Here is a 24,538-nt window from a genome sequence, read left to right on the forward strand (position 1 = left end):
TAGTGTGTGTGCGAGTGTGTGTATGAGTGTAAGATATAGATTTCTTTTAAGCAGAGGAAACAGTTCAATGGCAAAAAAAAAAAGGAAACAATAATGAAAAAAATAGTCCGCTACTCACTCCTCATACAAAAGAGTCCAGAGGAGTGGTCGGGAGATAGGTCAATTTCGGGAGATAGCTAGATAGGTAGATAGACATATATAGATAGACAGATAGATAAACATAGGTATAAACATAAGCAGACAGATAGAAAGACATAGAATATAAATGGAAAAAATAACAAAAAGATAGATAGATAGAAAGAAAGAGAAACAAGAGAACATTTTGAAAGACGAAAAACAGAGAACTAGTGAATGAAAAAAAAACAATTAACAAGAACGTAAAAGAAAGACGGAAAGAAAGACAAAAAATATAGAAAGACAAGCACTAAAAAAGACACACAAAAATAAAATAAAAAAATAGAGAAATTCGAGACAAGCATTAAAAAAGACCCACACAAAGATAAAAAAAAAGATAGGAACCGAAAAAGAAAAAAAATCAAGCTAGAGAGATATTAAAAGACCAAGAGAGAGACCATTCCACCACAACAACGGCCCTCCCCTATCCCTACCCTTCCTCTCCCTACTCCTCCATCACTCCCCCATCCTCTCCCTCTCTCTCCTTCACAGTCCTTCCTTGTAAGCAGTTGAGGAAATCTGAATAGGAGTTACGCCCTCTCGCCCAGTCATTGTACACCCCGGAGGTCTGTGCCGCGCGACCCTCGACCCTCGGCCCCCGGCATTAAGGGTAAGAGTCGAGCGCCGTTCATTCCATCAGCCGGTACATTACCTCCGGGATTTAATCAAGTTGGGCTTCCATTAATTGAATTTAATTAGTCCGGATACTTAGTGAGCCCTCAGAGGGACGCTAAACTATGGATGTGATGCTGAGGACGAGGAGGGGAGGAGGACCAGGAGGAGGAGGAGGAGGAATGACATGGGGGTTTCTAGAGGGAGAAGATTTAGAGGATGAAGAACATGAGGAGGAGCAGGAGAAGAAGCAGGAGAAGCAGGAGGAGGAAGACGATGGGAGAGGAAGAGGAGGAGGAGAAGGAAGAGGTGGGGAGAATGAAAAAGAAGAGGGGGAGGGGGAAAGGAGGACAATTCTAGAGGAAGAGAATATACAGGAAAGAGAAAGCCATTAGAGGTAAATTATGGAGCTTATACATATACCAAAACTACAAAACAAAGATGAAAAGAATAAAAGTAGAGATGTAAAGCAGATCAAGCACAGCATCAACGCAGCATCTTTAACAAACTACCACACAACCCCCCCCCAAAAAAAAAAAATATAACAACAAAGAATAGGAGGTGGTAGTGGTGGAGGTGGTGGAGGTGGTGGAGGCACCAAACCCACCGAAATGGACTCGAGTGAAAAGGGTGAGAGAGAAAATGTTTGCAACTGGCGAATGAAACCCAAAACGAGAGAGAGAGAGAGAGAGAGAGACAGACCGAGAGCGAGCGAGAGAGAGAAGGGGGGGTAGGGGTAATAAACAAACAAACGAGTGAAAACAAGTAAAGAAACAAGAAACAAACCATACCTTCCTACCCTCCCCCCCCTCTCTCTCTCTCTCTCTCTCTCTCTCTCTCTCTCTCTTTGATCTCGGCCCACCAGCGTTTGAGGGGACAAGGACGAGTGAGCGAGTGAGAGAGAGGGCCATTACAGGGCCACTCACAAACACTCTCTCTCTCTCTCTCTCTCTCTCTCTCTCTCTCTCTCTCTCTCTCTCTCTCTCATTCGCTCACTTACTCGCTCCCTCACAGCCCGTAGAGCCAGTCAGTCGTATCCCCACTCACTCGGATGGTTACTCTCTCTCTCTCTCTCTCTCTCTCTCTCCCGGTAATTAAGACGTTGGTGGTGTGTTTATAATAAGACGTTAATGGGATGTTAAGAAGGAGGCGCCGTGCTTGTCTGCCTGTCTGTCTTTGTCTGTCAAGGATGGTTTGTATGAAGACTGTGAAATAACTGTAAATAACACGTGATGCAGAATAACTGGATGTGTGTTTGTGTGTGTGTGTGTGTGTGAACTTCGCTAGTCTGCAACGCCATTATTCCGCTACATATATATAAAAAAAAGAGAGAAAGACACACTTACACATACGCATCACAGCACAACACAAGCAACACAAAGGGAGAACGAAAGTGTGAGGGGAAAGCAGTAACACATATAACATGAAAGACAAACTGTGATGAGGGGAAAAAAAGACAGAAAAGCAAAACAAAAACAGAAGACTTACAACTGCCCCGAACCATAAAATGAAAAAAAGTTAATAAATCACAGCAAAGTTCTTTTCCTCATACTAGTTTTGATTTACACTAGGTTTTTCTTAACTATTACCATATCCTCCCCCTTCTCATCCTTTTTTTTTTCCCTACAACAACTACCTCAACCTCCTTCTTCTTTTCATCTCCATTATTACAATCAACTCCTTACCCCTCTTCCTATTCCTCCTCCTCTTTCCCATTACTCCTACTTTCATCTCCTCCTCCTCCTCCATGACCCTATCATCCCCTTGTCTTCCTCTTCATCCTTTTCCACTTTTGCCATCTACTCCTTATCCCACCTTTATTCCTCCTCCTTTTTCCCATTATTCATACTTCCACCTCCTCTTCCTCCTTCAACACCCTACCACCCCCTCGTCTTCCTTTTTCTCCTTCAACACACCCACCCACACATCCTCGTGCAAAGCCGGCCATGACCAATCACCCGTCAGAGTCGAAGCCAGTCAGGGCGGCTCCGTGTGAGAGGAACTTCGTCGCCGGGAACAAATGGGGCTCGCTCTGACAAACTACACGGGCGAGAGGAAAAGGAGAAGAGGGGGCAAGAGGAGAACGGGGATGAGGGGATAGAGGAGTGATAGTGCGAGGGGTAGAGGAGGCGAGAGGAAGAGGAAAAGGATGGGGTGTTGAGGAGGAAACGAGGGGGGTAAAGGATGAGAGTAAGGGGAGGAGAGGGAAATGGGGAGGAGAGGGAAATGGAGGGGAGGGTTTTGGGAAGAATGGGTCTCTCTTGTGCCCGATGAAATACGAGTTTAACTGCTACTGGGATGGAGGGAGGGGGGGGGGAGGAGAGAGAGAGAGAGAGAGAGAGAGAGAGAGAGAGAGAGAGAGAGAGAGAGAGAGAGAGAGAGAGAGAGAGAGAGAATAAAGAAATAAAGAATGAAAAAAGGTAGACAGATACGAAGAAAGAAAAAATAAAGAAAAGAAACAAAAGGAATATAAAAATAATGAGAAAAAAAACTGATCCAGACCAAATCATCTAATATATAACTAAACAAAAATTACGATAAAGAAATGCGATGTTATATAAAAGAATAACGTAACTAACACTCATAAACATAATAAAAACATGTTGTAAGAAGTAAAAAAAAATCTCACTAACTCTAAAATAACCCAAAACTAAATATACATAAAAATCAAAACTAAATATATACGCAAATGGACCCAAAGTACTCGAAAGCGTCTCCGTTCCCTCATTAAGCAGCTAATTACCCGCGCAAATGAGCCACTAAATGATTATGTGACCTTAACGTAATTCTTCTCACCCACTCCCAGCGTTCATGAAGCGAATATATCCACGCAGAACAAAATTAAGAGAGTGCAACGAGAATTAATAACCACTCACAGTCATTAAGTTGATTCACGTACATACACACATACATACATACACACATACATACATACATACATACATACATCACTGCTCCCTTGATCCTCCCAAAATAGTGTAATCGTTCCATTTGCCTCCAATAAATAACACACACACACACACACACACACACACACACACACACACACACACACACACACACACACACACTTCCTCTTGCAGTATCGGGCAGGACATGACTCGACACTTCCACACACACAAAAATGCATGTTGACTTGGTAATAACTTAAATCCACAGGAACACACGTCACGCCCTCTTGCACCTCCTCGTCTTACCTGCCACACCTTTCCCCACGTTGATTAATTGCATGGTACGTGTATTGTTTAGAAATTTACACCCACGTACTATAACTTACCAATTGAACCGCTATGCCCAATTCTCCATGTTTACAAGCTATCTTTCTCTTCTAATATCTGGACTTCTATAGAGCTACCCAGTTAATCATGTTTACAAATTGCCTTTCACGTGTATTCTTGATTAGTTAACACCTGCAACTTTCTCTCCACTTAATTTCAGATATACGAACAAACTGATATCTGTATTAAATTATGTGTTTCTACCTGTACGTTTCCCACCTGGTCATCCATCACCTTTTTTCCACGTATATAATTACCAAGTTAGTTTTTTTTTTCATATATATTTTCCCCTTCTACAGTTTCTACAACATCATTCTTCGTCAATAAATCATCCTCTACATTTACTGAGATTTTTACATTTTTTTTTCTCTACATTTCCTGCAATATAACTCTTCGGCAACAAGATTTTAACCCGTTACATTTCCTATAATATCATCTTTCTTCAACAAATCCTCACATACAATTACCACCCGAGTTTTCCTTTTCCCCCTCTGCACTTCCTACATCATCATTCTTCGTCAATAAATCATCCTCTACATTTACTGAATTTTTTACAATATTTTTTTTTCTCTACTTTTCCTGCAATATCATTCTTCGGCAACAAGGTTTTACCCCGTTACATTTCCTACAATATCATCTTTCTTCAACAAATCATCACATACAATTACCAACCGAGATTTTTTCCCCCCTCTGCACTTCCTACATCATCATCTTCCGTTAACAAATTTTCACACGGGTTCCCCACAAGTTGAACGAATCTCCGGCAATGCATTACCCCCCTGGACCCTTCCATTAAGCTATCACGCCCCACTCTGCACCTACAAATTAAGACGCACGGACCCATTGATTTGCCCTCACAACAACAGATGACGCGCTCCATCTTACCCTTCGGCCCTTCTTGTACTACTAAGGGTCGAGTCAGACGGGCAAGTATTCGTATTCGTATTCGTCAAGTCAAAAGCACAGTCGAGACGTTGCGTTCACACCTTCAACTCTCCCTATTGCAGATTGAACTTGTAAATATGTATAAAGTAAAAACAAATAATAGTAGTAGTAATAATAATAATAGTAATTGGGATGTTTGTACTTCACACTACCTTTTTAACTTTCGAGGCAAAGACACGATGACTCCACCAGAAGCCAGTGTTGCCATATCCCTTGATTCTCATTCACACCCTCTCTCCTCTCCAACTGTATAGGTTTTAATTCCTTATTTTCTTCAACTCTAAGAGGACTTCACGCTTCTGGCAAGAGTTTACGTGCACGAAGACAATTACAGTGCATTTAGATCTTCAAAATTACACCTGCTTGCTTAAAAAAATTACCATATTGACTAAAGAAAACAAATTAAAGCCCATGAGAGTGAATCTAGCCCCCCAAAAAACATGAACAATTATGAAAACTAACAAAGAAACCTAATAATACCCACAACAACGCCCATTTCCTCTAATCATCACTCAAAAACCTATTCTATCACTCATACTCTGACCGATATTTAAAGAGGCGACCGTATACCTAGGGAATGACAACCGCGGCAGGACGGACGGGATGAACGGGACGGAAGGCAGCTCATCCCTCACCCGCGGCGGCCCGGGCTCCGTGTGTCACCTGTAATGCTGCCTAATGCCCCAGCCTGAGCCCTCAAGTCTTGCCTCGACACTCACTCCCGTGCTGCCGTGACGGAGACAAGTGGAGGAGGGAGAGAGGGGCGGAGGGACAGAAGGGGGGTAGGAGAGGAAGGACATGTGGTGAGACGTTAGAATGGATGGAGGGAAGAAGGGGAGGTAAGGGAAGGAGAATAGAGAGATGGGAGAAGGGAGGGAGTGAATGGGACGGAGAGGAAAGAGAGAAGAGAGACAGAAACAGAAGAAAGAGAAGAAAGGGAGGTAGTAAACACGAAAGAGTGGGAAGAGAGAAACAGAGGGAAAGGAGAATGAGAAGAAAAGGGAGAAGAAATCAGGGAAGAAACAGAAACAGAGAAGAGGGAAGGAAGACAGTACTGAACGGAGAAGAATACGGAGAGGGATGGAGAGAAGGGAGGAAGTAGAAGGGAAGAAAATAGGGAAGGAAGGGCTTGCAGACTTGACTAATGGGACGCACACACAGAGAGGAAAGTTGAGCGAGTGGGGCCGAGAAATCTGAATGTAATTGTTGGAGGTGTAATCTGAGTCCCCGCGTCGTGGTAATGCCAGAAGGATGGAAGGAAATACTTTGGTGGTGACGGGGAAAGTTTGGTGCATGGGGAAGGAGGGAGAGGAGGAGGAGGAGGGTGAGGAGGGAGACAGGTAGGTAAGAAGGGAATGTAGAGAGGTAGGTTCAAGAAGGAGGTGAAGAAGGAGGGAGGAAGACGGGTAGGTAAGAAGGTAAGGTAGGAAAGTAGGTAGATAAAGACAGATGTAGGAAGGAAGGAATATATGAAAGAAGGAAGGAAAGGAAAGAAAAAAAGACGAAAAGAAGAACCAGATATAAGTTTTTCGTAAGTTTTTTTTATGTGTAAATGCGTAAGACCATAAACAAAATCATAACACCACAAAAAAGGTGAAAATTTACCTTACCTACAATACTTTCCTTCCTTTCTCTCACAAACTCTTAAACAACGCAAACAACAAACATCACAAAATCAAGGAAAGAGCACAGAAAACAGCAGTTAGGGAGGAGGAAGAAAGAGAAGAGATATAGGCAGATAAGACAAGGCAAGGAATGTGGAAGCAAACATTAGAGAAATACCAAGAAATGTCCCTGAAAATCTTAGGAGAATCTTAACCCGCCACGCAGATCGAGTCCAGAGCATTGAGTGTGGCCAAGAACAATTTCCATATCACTCGGGAAACTATCTTTGCCCAAATGAAAAAGAAATTATAAAAACAGGCAAGTGCAAGAGAGCAGGGGAACAATGGTAAAGGAGGAGGAGGAGGAGGAGGAGGAGAACCAATGGGCGAGTGAACAAAGGAGAAGGAGTACAATGGAGTTAAATAAATGAGAACAATACATGCCTCATAAGACGCTCGCATTAACAAGATAAAAGGGTGAGCAGGCGAGAGGGAGGGAGGGGGAGAGAGGGAGGGAGGAGGGATGGAGAGCAAGCGAGAGAGAAGGAGGGAGAGAGAAAGGGAGGAAGGAGGGGAGGTATACAGTGCCGCGGGACAGTAGTAGAAGGAAAAGAAGGAGGAGGGCAAGAAGAAGGACAACGAAGAAAGAGAATATCACAACCAGGAGGATCAAAGAGCAAAGCACCACCACCACCACCACCACCACCACTTTCATAACCACCACCAGCACTCAGAAGCAGCATCAGAATCACAATAATAGCACCCATCCAACACCAGTGGCAGTAACCTTGTCTCATCGAACTCCCTCGCCCGCCCGTTCTCCCGCCTCTTGCCGCCCACCCGCCTGCCACACAGCCTCCTCCTCTACCATCTCCTCCTACGCCATCGCCCATAACGCCACACAGCCCTCCATTTCCATTCAACCGAGAAAACATGAAAAGGAAAATGGAGGCGTGATATATTCCACAAATCATCCTTTCCCTAACTTGTTTCCACGTATGAATCGATACTTAAGTTTTAAACACTAGAACAAATATATAAAATCATGTATAGCCTCATCTATTTGTATGTATAAGCCCCAAGAACCCTGTTAACCCCTTCGATGCGGATTTCTATTAAGAAGACATCACCAAGCTACAGGAGTGGAGGAAAAGGTGGCTGCTACAATTCAATGAAGAAAAATGTAAAGTCCTGCACCTTGGGAGGGGATATCCAGCATACCAATACCACATGGGCAACACTCCACTATCCACCACAGAGGCAGAAAAAGACCTGGGACTATATGTTACCAGGCTATCAGTGAAAGCCAAATCCGTGCCAATCGCAGCAGAGGGCTTAAGAAAATGATTCAAAACTATAACACAGACGTTAACCTCTCATACACTTTCAGCTCTCACAAGAAATGATTCCAAAAAGGCCACAAAGGAGATTAGTAGGGTTCTCAAGTGTGTTTTCCACATACATGGTCAAACTGCCACTGGGCTCATACAACTACTCAGGGAAATTGCCAGAGCCACTACGAAAGCCTTATCAAATGTGAATGTGTAATCTCCGAAATGTTTTAGAATATGGGCCCCTAGAACCGCGACGCTACAATAAAAGGAAGGAAGAGTGTTAAGACATCCACCCCTCCGTCTGCAGTATGAGTTGTAAGAGAAGTAAGAGTAGCAAGGGAAAGGAAACTGAGTGACAGAGAAAGGAAAGAAGGCAAAGAAGAGGCGACTAGAGACTACAAAAAAAGGGTGTTAAGAAATCCAACTCTACATCTCTTTTAATATGTAGAAGAGTAGCAGTAGGAGTAGCAAGGGGAAGAAGGAAAGTCTGACTGCCGGAGTGACCGAGGAGGGAAAGGAGGCAAGGAAGATGCAACTGAAGGGGAGATGCTACAAAAAAAAGGAAAATAGAGGAAAAGTGTAAGAGCTATAGGAGTAGTGAACGAGGGAAAGGAAAGCCTGACTGCCGGAAGAAAGAGTGACCGAGCAGGAAAAGGAAAACAAGGAATATGCAACAGAAGGAGAGACGCTACAAAAAAAAAGGAAAATAGAGGAAAAGTGTAAGAGTTGTAAGAGTAGTGAGTGAGGGAAAGGAAAGCCTGACTGCCAGAAGAAAGAGTGACTGAGGAGGGAAAGGAGGCAAAGAAGATGCAACTAGAGGAAATGTTACAAAAAAAAAAAAATGGAGAGAGGGAAGAGTGTAGAAGAGTGTTTAGAGTAGTGAGCGAGGGAAAGGAAAGCCTGACTGCCGGAAGAAAGAGTGACTGAGGAGGGAAAGGAAGGCAAGGAAGAGGCGACTGGAGGAGAGATAAAGGGAGATTAATGGTGATGGTGCCTCGGCGGGACCCTCGGGGGGGCGGCCAGTAATGCGCCGCCGACACATTTGGCATCGGACGTACAAATGGAGGAGAAACAGGGACGAGAGAGAGAGAGAGAGAGAGAGAGAGAGAGAGAGAGAGGAATGAAGTAAGGGAAAAGGAAACAAATATAACCATGTCACAAAAACGAGAAAGAAACAAGGAGAGGAACAAACGAAAAAAGAAAACGGTGAAAAAAAACGAAATATAAAGAAAAACAAGTAAAGAACCACAGACCTCAGAATAAAATAAGAACCACGAAGAAGATAATGAAAAAGATATTAGCTAGGAAAAAAACAGTTATAAGAAAGAAACGATACACACAGGACAAAAAAAAAGTTTATTAAATGAAAAAAAAAACAGTAAGAGTTAAGAAAAATAAAATAACTAGGAAGGGAGAAGACAAGGTTAAGAAAACAAGGCAATAATATTAGTATAAAACAAGTAAAACCAAAAATAAAAAAGGTCAGCATAAGATAGAAAGGGAAAAGAAAAGAAAAAAGAATGGTAAATACAAAGCAAAAAAACAAACAACCCTTCAAGTAAAAAAAAAAAAAAGAACAGTAACAAACAAAGAACACTATCCCAATAAAGACAAGAAAAAAATTGAAACAAAGACAAGGCCGCGAGAGACAAAGACAATATAATGGGGGTACTTCAGGAGACGACAAAGAAATGGGCTCTGGAGGAATGGAGGAAAGGAGGGAGGTAGGAAGGGAGGAAGGGAGGGAGAGACGGAAGGAGAGGAAGACGATCGTATTGAGACAAATCTTTACCGAGGTGGTGTGTAAACAGAACAAGACACACACACACACACACACACACACACACACACACACACACACACACGATCCCCTTCCCCTCCCTCCCCCTCTCCCCCAACCCTCCTCCTCCCCTCCCGTCCACCCCACACCCCGTCCCCCATCCTTCCCTCCCTCCCATTCCTTCTCCCCCTTGCCTCCCCCACTCCACACACCACCCCTCATCCCCCCCCCCGCCTATACAACCACAAGGCGTCAGTGGGTCTTTCAGAGGCAAACAAACCACTCCTCATATTTTTGGAATCATGCATGATCTAGGGATTTTATCATACAGATGGCTCCATTACCACGCTCGGAGGAGGAGGAGGAGGAGGAGGAGGAGGAGGAGGAGGAGGAGGAGGAGGAGGAGGAGAAGGAGAACGAGAAGGAGAAAGAGGAGGAGGAGGAGGAGAAATGTGGGGAGAGGAGGGAGAGAGAGCGAGAGAGAGAGAGAGAGAGAGAGAGAGAGAGAGAGAGAGAGAGAGAGAGAGAGAGAGAGAGAGAGAGAGAGAGAGAGAGAGAGAGAGAGAATGATCCTCCATTGTGGCATTAAACCCCTTAGCACGGTATTCACCATGACACTCGACTCTTTTACCTCCTAATCTTTTTTCCTTCTATTTTTCTTCCTTCTTTTTCTTTGAGGCTCCTCCTCCTCCTCCTCCTCCTCCTCCTCCTCCTATTATCCTTCCATCCCCTCAGGCTTTATTTACGTTCTTTTCTTTGGTTCTTCCTCCTCCTCCTCCTCCTCCTCCTTGTTTTCGTTCTTCTCTTCTTTTCTTCTTCGTCTCCGTTTTCCTTTCTCCTTCTCGTCCTTATTCCTGTCTTCTTGTTTTTTTTATCCTTTCTATTCCTCTCCCTCTTCTTCCTCTTCCACTTCCTCCTCCTCCTACTCCTTTTTGTTTTCGTTCTTCTTTTCTTCTTCGTCTCCGTTTTCCTTTCTCCTTCTCGTCCTTATTCCTGTCTTCTTGTTCTTCTTATCCTTTCTCTTCCTCTTCCCCTCCCTCTTCCTCTTTCTCCTCCTCCTCTTCAAGTCTCAGGTGCAAGGAAGAGAGATAAAGGAAGGAGGACGCGAGGACCAGCAGAATCAGGGAATGGCTCACAACTTGGCTCTATGACTATTTTCAGCCATTCACGGTGATGACGCCCGGCACACACACCTGCCCACACCTGCCTGGACACACCTGCTTGCCTCTAACCCTCCCTCGCTCCACACCTGACGCTTATGTGCAGTTTTAGAAAGGAGGATGTGATAATGGGTGTGTAGGACGAGGGAGGGAAGGACACACACACGCACACGCACACACACACACACACACACACACACACACACACACACACACGCACACCCACACACACACACACACACACACACACACATAGAACCCCCCCCTCCTTCCCCCTCACCCCTCCCTACACACACTCACTCTCACTCAAACACAAAAGACGAAAAGGATAAAAAAACGATGTAAAAGAAAATAATGAACAAAATAAGAAAGAAGACGATGATGAGAAAGACGTGAAGGTCAGGAATGCGATAGAGGAGGAGGAAGAGGAGGAGGAGGAGAAGTTAAGAATGTGCCGTGATAGAGGAAGCGAGGAAGCAAAGAATGAGTTGAATGAGGATGTCGAGGAGGAGGAGGAGCAGAGGCGAGTTAAAGAGAGTGAGGAACTTCTAAAAACCACCACTTCCTGCTTCCTCAAATACACACGGGGACACTGATTTTTTTTCTTTCTTTTTTTTTACTTTTTTCTTCCTTTTCCTCCTTCATCTCATTTTTATCCTTCTTGTTCTTGTTCTTGTGCTTCTTGTTTCTGTTTTTTCTTCTTCTTCATATTTTCTTTTTTCTTCTCTTTCTACTTTTCTTGTTCTTATCGTTCTTGTTCTTGTTTTTCTTCTCCTTCTTCCTCTTCCTTTTCTTTCTTCTCATTTTTATCCTTCGTTCTTATTCTTGTGCTTCTTGTATCTGTTTTTTCTTCTGCATATTTTCTTTTTTCTTCTCTTTCTATTTTTCATGTTCTCCCTGTTCTAGTTCTTGTTTTTCTTCTTCTTTTTCTTTATCCTCATCTTTCTATAACAATAACAACTACTACTGCTTCTTCTATTACTATTACTACTTCTTACTCCTTTCTCCTTCCTCTTCTTATCTCGTCCTTCTTATCTCATTAATCTTCTTCTTTTCCTCCTCCTCCTCCTCCTCCTCCTCCTCCTCCTTAATCACTCACACAAAACATTTCCCTGTCGCTTGCGCCTTTAAGTCAAGTGTGACGCGCCGAAAAAAGCAGAAGACGGAAAGGAAAATAAAATAATAATCACCCAACTAACGTCTCATTCTCCTCTTTTCGTCTCTCTCTCTCTCTCTCTCTCTCTCTCTCTCTCTCTCTCTCTCTCTCTCTCTCTCTCTCTCTCTCTCTCTCTCGTTCATAATAAAAATCTAATATCCACGACGCGGGTTAAATAATACATGACTTTATTTATTTACTTATTTATCTATCAATTTTAGTTTTAAATGTGGTACGTCTGAGTGTTGGGAAGGAAAAATCTATCTATCGTTAATGTCGTTGAGTAAAAAGACAAGATTAGGTTTCGTAAGTTAAGTTTAAAGGTACACACACACATTAGGAAAGGTTAAGGATGCAGAACGTGTAAGTATGTATATGTGTGTATGGAGAGGGAGTGTACAGGCAGACAGACAGATGGGAACACACACACACACACACACACACACACACACACACACACACACACACAGACTCCACACACACACAGACAGTCCAGGAGGGTGTCTTGTCTCGGCCGCTTGGTATAGGCCGTAAAGTCAGGTGGTCTGCCAGGCCTCTCACGCGCGGGGCCTCCTCTCACGCGTGACAGGGGTGAGATAGCGCGGCGCCGAGCACTCACCGCTGCTCTGAGGGTGTCGAGGAGCAGGCCCTCTCTTAGCTTTATAATACATCCCGAATACAAGCCCTTCTGCTCTAACGACTACCACTAGTTCTACCACTATCTATCTATATCTGTTTCCTGGCATTTTATCCCTTCTCATATAGCATTTCGAAGGCCATTAGCTTCATCGTACACTCTTTCACACCGTCGCCCTCTCTAAAACCCTTTCCATCTTACCCTCTCCCTATAGCCTCACGTCTTAGCCTCTCTCACCCTACATCTTCTGTCCTTAAAAGCCAAGACCGTTTTCTCACTTCACCTTCACAATTCCCTCTCGACTTGTTTCAATAACCAACACCAGACTACTTAAAGCAACTACTTACGCGGTTTTTTTTAGAAACACTCACGACTGATAATAACACAACACACACACACACACACACACACACACACACACACACACACACACACACACACACACACACACACACACACACACACAAACGAACCCTTCAAACATATACAAACACACCCACACTTCAGATACACCACTGATAAACAGAAAGTAAAAAGAAAACTAAAATATCAAACAGATCCAACCACCTGTCCACCACAGCCGCCTTTATCCCTCTTTTCCTCCTTTTCTCTAGTCCGGCAGTGCTTTTTTTCTGCTTTTCTTTTATTTTCCTCCCACGGCCAAGCTTTCAATTGTTTCCGTTCGCGTCCCAGTGACTGCTAAGTACGCGTGACCAGCCAGCCTTCCACAGTGACCGAGGACTGGGAATGGAGGGGAAGGAGGGGAAGTGAAAGGAGAAGGAAGGGAAGTAGAGGGGAAGTAAAGGGAGAGGAAAGTGAAGAGGAGGGGAGAGAAGGAGCAATAAAGTACAAATCCCTGAATACGTCAAAAGAGAAGAAGAAGAAGAAGAAGAACAAGAACAAGAACAAGAAGAACAAGAACAAAAAAAGAAGAAAAAGAACAAAAACAAGAAGAACAAGAAAAAAAGCTAAGGGAAAGGGAGGGGAAGAGGTAGGGAGACGAGGCGCATGAGGTACTTAACTGTGCATGATGGTGGTTGTGATAGCGGTGGTGGGGATAGCGGGGGGGAAGGGGTATGCACTGATGATGGTGGCGGCGGTAATGATAGTGAGTAGCGGTGATGGTGGGTGCCTGAGTAGTGGTGGGTGGTGGTGGTGGTAGTGGTGATGGTGTCTCGCCTCAAGGGAACATTCATATGCAGGCCAGTATTCGGTTAAGCTGATTGCCATGCGGAGAAGAGGAGGAGGAGGAGGAGGAGGAGAGTTGCCATGCTGGAGTTACCATGAGGACGAGGGGGAGGAGGTAGAGGAGAGATGGAGTTGCTCTGAGGATTAATTTGCGTGGAGTTGCATTGAAGGAGATATGCTTTGGCATGTTCTAGTTGCCATGAGGAGAAGGAAGAAGAACAAGAACAAGAACAAGAACAAGAACAAGAAGAACAAGAACAAGAAGAACAAGAATAAGAAGAATAAGAAAAAGAAGAAAAATAATAATAATAATAATAAGAAGAAGAAGAAGAAAATGAAGAAGAGGCGGAGGAGAAGGAGGAGGAGAAGTAACTCGTGTGATGAGGGTGGCGGAGTTGCCATGACAAAAAAATAAATAAAAAACTCCTTTCAAAAATTGTTATATGCACCTTTTAACTTCACAGCCATCGCCATCACCACTGAAAATAATGTAGTCTACACCATTATTTTTTTTTTTTACAACGCCTTACTCTACCTCAACCTCGCTTCTATTTTTTTTTCTCTCTCTTTTTTAACATTCCTGCGTTCTTTTTTCTTTATTTTTTATTCTTCTCTCAACCGGAAAGTGACGCGTGTACTGATATCATCATCATTATCACTCTCTCTCTCTCTCTCTCTCTCTGTATGTGTGTGTGTGAAAGAGTAATATTAGTTCAAAGGTTAATTGGATAAGCTACACAATACAAGGCAGGGCAAGGCAGGGGTGCAACAACAGCAACAACAACAACAACTATAACAACAATAACAACACCTCAAGGGATGGCTGACTGCATGGCTGACTGACTGGGTGGAGGGCTGGCTGGCTAGTTTCCTCTCCTCTCCTTCCTTCTCTCTCTCCACCTCCCTCTCCTGCCCTGCTTGCTTGTTCCTCCTCCTCTCCGCTACTTACTAACTCATTCTTGAAGTGCGTGAATGCTGTTTGTTCTGGATATTACGTTTTTGTTGTCGTTGTAATACAGTCTTTGGGGTGGATGGGTGAAGAAGTGGTTGGGTGGGTAGGGGAAGAGGAAGGGGGTGGAGGAAGGGGTGGGGGATGATGAGGGGAAGGGGTTGAGGAAGGAGTGTGGGGCAGGGGAAAGGGGAAGAAGAGGAGGAGTGTTGCAAGCAGTTGGTCTTGTCATACACACACACACACACACACACACACACACACACACACACACACACACACACACACACACACACACACACATATATTAATCGTTCTACTTCAAGATGCGAGTAATTATGTTGCTGTCTACTTGTTCTGGTCTGTCTGTTTCCCTGTCTGTGGTCTATCTATTTTTTGCCCGTGTTTGTCTGTGTCGTTTCTGTCAATCTTTACGTTCTCAATTTTGTATTCTGATTCGTCTTCATTGATTTCATTCTTTCTCATCACTGTCTTTCTCTTTCTTTATCTCTAGTCTTCCTCCTCCTGCTCTTCCTTCTTCTGCTTCCCTCTTTCCCCTTCTTTCTTGTTTTCTGATTCGTCTCCCTTGCTTCATCTCTTTCTTATAACTATCTTGTTCTTTTTTTTATATCCTTAGTCTTCCTCCTGTTCCTCTTTGTTCTCCTCTTCCTCCTCCTTCTGTTGCCTCCCTCATTCTCCCTCTTCCTCCTTCTCTCTTTTTTTTTTCCTCTCATATTTTTCCTACCATTGCCTTACTCTTATTTCTCCTTAGTCTTCCTCCTCCTACTTCTCCTCTTTCCTCTCTTTCATCTCTACTGTGTCCTTCTATCTTCTTCTCTCCCTCTTCTTCCTTTCTTCCCTCCCTCCCTCCCCTCTCTCTCCATCTCTCTTTTCCTCTCTCTTTCTCCTTCGTCTTCCTCCTCCTCCTCCTCCTCCTGCTTCTCTTTCCTCTCTTTCATCTTCGCTGTGTCCTTCTATCTTTTTCTCTCCCTCTTCCTCCTTTCTTCAACCCCTCCCTCCCCTCTCTCTCTCCATCTCTCTTTTCCTTTCTCCATCTCCTTCTCCTTCGTCTTCCTCCTCCTCCTGTTCCTCTTTCCTCTCTTTCATCTTCGCCGTGTCCTTCATTCTTCCTCTCACCCTCTCCCTCTCCCTCCCCCCTCCCTCGCCCACTCGCTCACTCACCCCCTCCAGACTTATCGACACTAATTTAAACTTTTCGCCTTGTAATGAGCTTTGGTTTTTTTTCTCTTCGCCGTCAAGAGGAAAAAAAATTGGCGAATGCAAAAGACAACCGGTGAAGAGAAGGTGGAGTTGAGGGACGCCAAGAAACCTCGACTGATGTAATGAAAAGAGAGGAAGAGTTTAAAAAAGAAGAGAAAAGAAATAAGAAGACAAGACAAGACATATGAAGAGAAGAAAAGAGGAAAAGAAAAGAAATTAAATGAAGCTACGTCGTGTGTTGAAGATGGAGAGGATAAAAAGAGAAGAAAAGAAGAAAGAAGAGATGAAAAGAGAATGGATAACATGACAAGACAAAAGAGAAGAGACGAAAGGAGAAGAGAAGCGGCTGAAAGAGAAGAAAAGAGAAAAGAAGAACAGAAAAAAAGAAGAAAAAAAGAAAAGAAAAAATATATTAAACTACAAAAAAGACGTTCGATATTAAAAGTGCAGAAGAGTACGACGATATTGAAAACAGGGAGAGTACATTATTAAAGCAGGCGACACAGGGATGAATATTACGCATTCTAGTACAGTAATAAAGAAGATCTGGGTTAATAACAGCATCTTAGCACCAGGGGGACAGAAGCAACAGCAGCATCAGATACCATACAGCGCTAAGTCACAAGCCTGAACCTATAGAGTGAAGAGAACCTATAGTGCAAAGATAAGGGTAATTGTGTTAGTATGTACAGCAGAAGACCATTGATTAACCCAAACAGCATCGACTCACATTTTTTTTTACAGTAAAGGAAGAAGAACAAGAACAAGAACAAGAAGAACAAGAAGAAAAGGAACAAGTACATGAACGAGAACAAAAAATAAGAAAAGGAAGAAAAAAGAAAAAAAGGGGGAGAGGGAGGAGGAGAGGCAGGGAGAGAAGGCGCATGAGGTATACTTAACTGTGCATGATTTTGGTGGAAAAAAATGATGAAAAAAAAGGCCCACTAATCACTGCCCCTATAGAAAAAGAGTTTAGAGGAGTGGCCAAAAGAGAGGTCAATTTCGGAAGGATAGCTGTGTCCCAATACTCTCCTTTCCTCTATAGAAAGAGTTCAAGTTTTGTTCGAAAAAGCGGATTGTTTTAATACCATCGGACGACAGCACGAATAATCATAAAAGTGTATATATTCACATTGAAGTTATTAATGGATTTTGGTAATTTCCATCGTTCAAAAATTCGGACTTACTGTGTATTTACGATAATTAGAATTCGGATTAAGGGAATTTAAAGAGAGGAGATGTAAAGACACCTTATAGCCTGAATACAACCCTCTTTTTTGCCTTCTATTTTCTTTGCAAGGTCAGTACATAAAGCTATATATAATTAATGTTACCTTTGAGATGTAGAAAGAAGAAAACGCAAGCAGAAGATAGAAGAAACAGAGTCGAATAAACGTGAATAAAAAGAAAGGTTACAAAACAGAAGCGATGATGATAAAAAGGAAAAAGAGAGAGAGGAAAGGGAAAGCAATAAAGGAGATGATGAATGAGGAAATGGGAAATAACCTCAGCTAATGAATGAGGAAATAAATAATGGAAAATGGGAGAGAAATGAAAACGGGAGAAATGGTCTGGAAAAATGTTTATGGGGAGGAAGAGAGAGAGAGAGAGAGAGAGAGAGAGAGAGAGAGAGAGAGAGAGAGAGAGAGAGAGAGAGAGAGAGAGAGAGAGAGAGAGAGACTGACTAAACACTAAACGAATATGCTGCATCCTCCACCCTTCCTCCTCCTCCTCCTCCTCCTCCTCCTCCTCCTCCTCCTCTAAGAAAAATGAAGAAGCAAAAAACAAACCAGATGTAATTAAATTCCTCGCTCATATAATAACATAACGAGTCCATTACCACGCATATCTCTCTCTCTCTCTCTCTCTCTTTAAAGGAAGGAGAGAGAGAGAGAGAGAGAGAGAGAGAGAGAGAGAGAGAGAGAGAGAGAGAGAGAGAGAGAGAGAGAGAGAGAGAGAGAGAGTTCATAATAACCTCAGAAACACATTATCCTCTCCTCTGTCTCACACAAAACAGAAGCATCATAATCATCACCATTAAAGCAAAAAAACAAAAAAGGATAGTGTGATGAGAGGAGGAAGAAGGAGGAACGAAGGAAGGATGGGGGAGGCAGAGTACGGAATGGAGGAAGAATGGGGAGGCATAATAAGGAACGGAGGAAGGATATGAAGAATGGCAGGAATGAGGAATGGGGGATAAATTGAAAAGTACAGGAATGGTTGAGAAAAAAAAAAAAAGAGATAAGAAAACAGACAAGGGCAAACAGGGCAGACCAAGTGAGTGATAGTTGCTAAAAGAGATGAGGCAGATGAAACTATAGGAAATAAAAGCAACGGGGCAGGAACGGAGAAAAAAAAACAGATTAGAAAACAGACAAGGCAAAACAGAGCAGACCAAGTGAGTGATAGTTGCAAAAAGAGATGAGGCAGATAAAACTAAGAAATAAAAGCAACAGGCAGAAACGGAGAAAAAAAAGAGAAAACAGTAAGAATTATGACATCGGTAAACAGAGAAATCAGTCACACTTGTCTTCGCCGCCATTGCCGAAGATCATAACATTCATCTCCTTGTCCTCCTTTTCCTCCTCCTTCTTTTTCTTCGTTTTCCTTCTCTCCCTTTTTTTTTTGTTTCCTTTTTTTCGTCTGTTTCTCCTTCTTTCCCTCTCTTTGTTTGTTTTTTCCTTGTCCTTCTTTACTCTTTTCATGCTTATTTTTTTTCATTTATCTTCTCATTGTATTATTATCATTCTTCTTCTTCTTCTTCTTCTTCTTCTTCTTCTTCTTCTTCTTCTTCTCCTCCTCCTCCTCCTCCTATTCAAACCTCTATCTTTATTTATATGGAGAAGCATTAAAGAAAATACTGTAGAAGAGAGTGAGGAGAGATGATGTGTAAAAAGAAACAAAAAAAATAAAAAAAGAACGCATAAAGTGCAGACGAATAAAAAAAAATCAAAATACTCAACTAAAAGAAGAAAACAGAAGAGGGAAGAATAAAAAAAAAAAAAGGAGCAAGGGAGCGAACGAGGTAGTGAGTCACTCGATTTTTTTAATGGCGCTGAAGTGTGGACAGTGAAGGGTGGAGGGGGGGGGAGGGAGGAGGCGGTTGAGGGGAATGAAGAGGGGAGGGTGGTGGTGGAGGGGACTGAAGGGGAGGAAGGGGGGAGGGGTAGGAAAGGGGGTGATGGAGGGGTGAAAAGGAGGAGGTGAGGATGGGTGACGGGAGATAGAGGGTGAGAAGGGGGTGGGAGGGGGTAAGGAGTGGAGGGTGAGGAGGGGTGAAGGGGGGAGAAGGGGAGACGGGAGGTGAAGGGAAGTGATCAAACAGAGAAGTGACGGAGGCGTGATGAGTGCCGGGGGGTGAAGTGGGGTGTGAGGGGGGCGGAGGCTGTCGGCCATTAAATGTGCAATATCCGCGGGCGGGGGGTGGCTCCCCCTCGCCCCGGAAACGGCGGATATGACCGAATTTTATTGTGCTCAGGTACAAATTGGCGGCAACGGGACGGGAGGAGCTGATATTTTTCCGTCCCGCCTCACCCACTTCGCCTGTCTGTCTGTCTATCTGTCTGTCTGTCTGTTTGTTTGTGCGTATGTCTGTGTTTTTGTCTAAGTTATCTTGGGCTCTCTGTCTATCTGTTTGTTTGTCTTTCTGTCTGTCTGTCTTTCTTTGTTTTTCTGTCTGTCTGTTTTCCTTTCATTTTTTTTATATATCTTTCTGGCAGTCTGCTTTCTTTCTTTATGTCTGTGTCTGTCTGTCTGTCTGTCTTTCTTTATGTATATAAATGTTTGTCTCTTGTCTGTCTTTCTTTCATCTTTCATCTTTCTTTCTTTCTGTCTGTCTGCTATTTTTCTTTTTTTTTTTCTTTCTTTCTTATGTCTGTGTCTGTCTGTCTGTCTGTCTGTCTGCCTGTCTAAGCTATCTCGTGTTCTGTCTGTATGTTTGTCTGTCTATTTGTGTCTGTTTCTTCTCCTCCTCTTCCTCTCTTCCGTCTTTAAACTTATCCTCCCTCTTTCTTTCTTCTCTCTTCTCTTCCCTTTATTTACATCTCCATCTTCCTCCTCCTCCTCCTCCTCTAGTTCCTAAATCTTTTCTTTTTCGCTCTCAACTTCCTCCTCCCCTTCCTATCTCACACTCCTCTAACTATATATCTTTTTTTTTCTTGCCTCCTCCTCCTCCTCCTCCTCCTCCTCCTCCTCAACAGTCTGGCGGCCACGTGTTCGTCTCCCCGTCAATCTTCGGACAATTAATTCGTTTTTCGGGGGAAGGGAGGAAAGGGAGGAGGAAGGGAGAAGAGAGAGAGGGAGCTTGGAGGGGCGGAGGAATGTGAGAGAAAAGAAAGGAAACACTCAAGAGGGAGAATGAGGAGAGAGAGAGAGAGAGAGAGAGAGAGAGAGAGAGAGAGAGAGAGAGAGAGAGAGAGAGAGAGAGAGCACTAGCAAGAATGACGCAGCACCATCATCTTTTTTTTCTTCTCCTCAGCCTCCTCCGCATCGAGATAAGAAGTCGTGCTCATAATTAAAAACAACATATAAGATTACCCTCATTAATATTATCTCGTAATAGGAACTAACACATATATTTGCCCTCCATGACAGTGCTTCATGAGGGTCGCCAAATATGCTTAACTCACACACACAAAAGCGATTTAGTATTTCATAAGAACGAGGGAGAGAGAGAGAAGGAGAATGAGAGCATGAAAAAGATGAAGGGAAAGAAGGGTGAGAGAGAGAACCTGGATTAGAGAGAGGTAAGAAAGGAGAGATGGAAAGAGAGTGAATGAATTATTAAGAAACGGAGAGAGGGGAAAGAATGAGAGAGCAAGGGAGTAAAAGACGATGAGAAAGAAGAATAAACGAACGAAATAGACTAGAGGAGACAGAAAGGAAAGAAGGAATAAAACTAAAAAAATGCAGAAAAAGAAACAGAGAGAAGCAAAAGGAGACGGCATGGGAGGGATAAGGATGAGAAAGAAGGATGAGAGAAACAACAAACTGGACTAAAGAAGAGAGAAAGGAAAGATGAAATAAAACTTAAAAAGGATGAAGAAGAAACAGAGAGAAGCAAAATGAGAGGCCATGAAAGAGATGAAGAAAAAAAAGGTCAGAGAAACAACTGCACAAAAGAAGCGAGAGAGAGAAAGGAGAAATGAAAGGAAACTGAAGAGGGATGAAGAAAAAACAGAGAAGCAAAATGAGAGGCCATGAAAGGAATGAAGAAAAAAAAAGGGTCATAGAAACAACTGGACTAAAGAAGAGAGAGAAAGAAGAGAGATGGAAGGAAACTCAATAAGGATGAAGAAGAAGAAAAGTTAGGAAAAGTTACGTTAGATTAAGAAAGACAAGAACACAAAATTAAAGGACAGAAACTCGCAACACACAAAAAAGCGAACCACTTAACTAATGGAATAAAAGAAAACGAAGTCAAGAAGAAAACAGCTATTAAATAAACACAATATATATTAATAAAAACGAGAGGAAAAACAAAACAAAAATATGACTGGACCAATATAACCACAAAATTTAACTTCCCAATAACATATACATTGAATAATAGAAGAAAAAACAACAGAACCAACAATAGAAAAACACTAAAACAGAAAGAAACGAAAAGAACACAAAAGCCACCATTTTTTTTCAATAGTTTTATTTTTTGCCCTCGAGTTGTTTCCTTTACTGTAAAAAAGAAAAAAAAACTTATCAACCTACCCATTAAAGACTGTGAAACCTAACACACTCAACACACCTTCCCTCCCACCTTCTCCCATCCCTTCCCTCCCCACAAATCCTCATAATGTCACCCCTTCCCTCTCTCCCTCCCTCCTTCCACACACGCACCCTCTCCTTAGCGCTGTCCCCCACGCGCCGAAGTGGAACCAAAGGGGAAGGCGAGTCACCACTAACCAACCCGCACGTGGTCAGCTACTGGAGAGGGAGGAGCAGAGGGGCAAAGGGCGCGAAGGGTCAGGCGTAGTTCCGGCCCCGCGCGCCCGCCCCAGGGAGGGAAGAATGGGAGGAAGAGGGAAGAGAAGGAGAAGGATGGAGGGAAGAATAGTAGCAGAGAAGGAAGAGAAGAGGGTGCTTGGAGGGAAGAATAGGAGGAAGGGAAAAAAAGTAGAAAGGAGGGAGGTAAAAATGAAGAGTGACAGAAGAGGAGAGAGGAAGAGGGAGGGAAGGATTGGAGTAAGAGGGAGGGAAGAAAAGGAGGAGGTAAAAGACGGAGGGAGGGAAAAGAAGGAATGAGGGAGGAAGGAAAGAAAATGAGAAAGGAAGGAAAAGAAGGAGTGAAGAAGGAAAGGAGAAAATGAGAAAGGAAACAGAAGAATTGAAGGAAAATGAGAAAGAGGAAGGGAAGGAAAGGAGGGAAGGATAGAGGAAAAGGAAGAAGAGAAGAAGAAGAAGAAGAAGAAGAAGAGGAGGAGGAGGGAACGACCGCAGGGCAAACACGTAAAAAAAAAAAAATCGCTCAACTAACTCGTGTCGCTCCGGATGTCCTTAACTAGCTTGTCTCCTTGTGTGTGTGTTTGTATGTGTGTGTGTTTAACCCTCTCTCTCTCTCTCTCTCTCTCTCTCTCTGGCGTCCGTTCTGTGGTTGTATAATGCGAAACGGAAATGAGTGAACGTAGTTGTTGTGGAAGATGAATTCATGTCGTTACCTCATTTGCGTCGCTTTTCCTTCCTCAATGTTTTAGTGGCGAGCTCTTTTTTGCATGATTATTAGGTCCTTCATGTCCAATTCTCGTCATGCTTGGTCCATTAACGAGTTCTTTACTATCTTCCTCGTACGACTTATTTAATTACTATATCTGGCATTTTCTTTCTTGTCTTTTTGTTTCTCTCATCGATGTTTTAGTGGCGAGGTCTTTTTTGTATGGTTATTAGGTCCTTCATGTCCAATTCTCGTCATCCTTGGTCCATTAACGAGTTCTTTACTGTTTTATCTTCCTCGTTACTACATTTAATTACTCTATCTCTTCTTTCTCGTCTTTTATTTCTTTCATTGAATTTTAGGGGTGAGGTATTTTTTTCGTGGTTATTATTAGGTTCTTCACGTCCATTTCTTGTCATTCTTGGTCCATTAACGACTTCTTTCCCTTGCGACTATGTTTAATTACTCTATCTGGCACTGGGTCATTCCGAGTTCTCCTTTTTATCTATCTGCTTTTGCATTAAATGAAATTAAGCGAGGAAGGAGTTCACATTATTTGCCTTAAGTTCACAATTTCCTATCATCCAACTCTAACAAATGAAAGTATATAGTGTAATTAATTTCCACAACCTAAGCGCTATCTATGATCATATTCCTACTTTCTTTCCTCTTATTATTCTCTATAAATTTCAATTCGTCTTACGCCGTTTCACTCTTTTCCTTTTAATCATTCATCTGCGTAACCAGCTCCCCTTCCTCATCCACCTCTTTACCCCTAATCCATCTCCCCCCTACACACACACACATATATCTCCCCTCATCACCCCCTTCCCCTTCGCCTCCCTTTCCATTGCCCGGCTCCCATTCCTCTCCCCTTCCCTGTTCCCTTCTTCCTCTCCTCCCCCTCCCCCCTCCTCGCTAGCAGGCAAAGGGTCGGCGCTGATGCTGCCTAAACAACAGATCAAATGCATTACTTTTCCCGTGTTTGCCTTTAATTCCAAGCATGAGTAACGCGTTAGCGCTCTCTCTCTCTCTCTCTCTCTCTCTCTCTCTCTCTCGACCATCCTCCTCCCTTACGGAACTACTTTGCTAGCCGCCTAAGGTCACAAGCGGAGGTGTTCTGCGGCCACCACTCGACGGGACCTGCCACGGCGGAAGAATAACAGTCCCGAGATGATAGACGAGGAGGAGGAGGAGAACTAGGAGGAGAAAGAAGACGAGGAGCAGAAGGAGAAGGAGGAGGAGGAGGAGAGGACCACCGGAAACTGTCTATATACTTCCCTGAGGCCAATCTCACATACCTTACCTTCTCGTCTTTACCTTCCCTGTTTTTCATTTCCTTCCCTAATATTTATCTTCTTCCTTTTCCTTTTCTTCCTTCTCTTCACCTTTCCTTCTCTTGTTTCCTTTTCCACTTCGTTTCCTTCTCCTTTACTTCCCCTTTCACCTTCCTTTTTTTTTCCTTTGCCTCTCCTTTCACCTCTTTTTCTTTCTCTTTACCTTCTTTCCTCTTCTTCCCTCTTCCCTTCTTTCCTTTCCTTTTCTTTAACTTCCTCCATTTTGCTTTTTTCCTCTTCCTTTCTTTTCCTTCTCCATTCCTTCCTTCTCTTTTCCTTCCTTTTATACCTATTTTCTTTCTCCTTCCCACTTTACCTTCTTATCCTCCTCCTTACCTTCCATCCTTACCTTTCCTTCCTACCTTACCTTCTGGCCCGTGACCCCAAACAGAGTAACAACCCGTGCTCCCTTAACCTTAACCCTTTATTACCCATCATCCTTACCCTTACCCTATCATCATCTATCTATCTCTATCACTTCGTGCCTAACTCCCTTCTTCTTTCATATTATCTTTCCATT

Source organism: Eriocheir sinensis, chromosome 39 (assembly GCF_024679095.1).
Source record: "Eriocheir sinensis breed Jianghai 21 chromosome 39, ASM2467909v1, whole genome shotgun sequence".
Lineage (NCBI taxonomy): Eukaryota > Metazoa > Arthropoda > Malacostraca > Decapoda > Varunidae > Eriocheir > Eriocheir sinensis.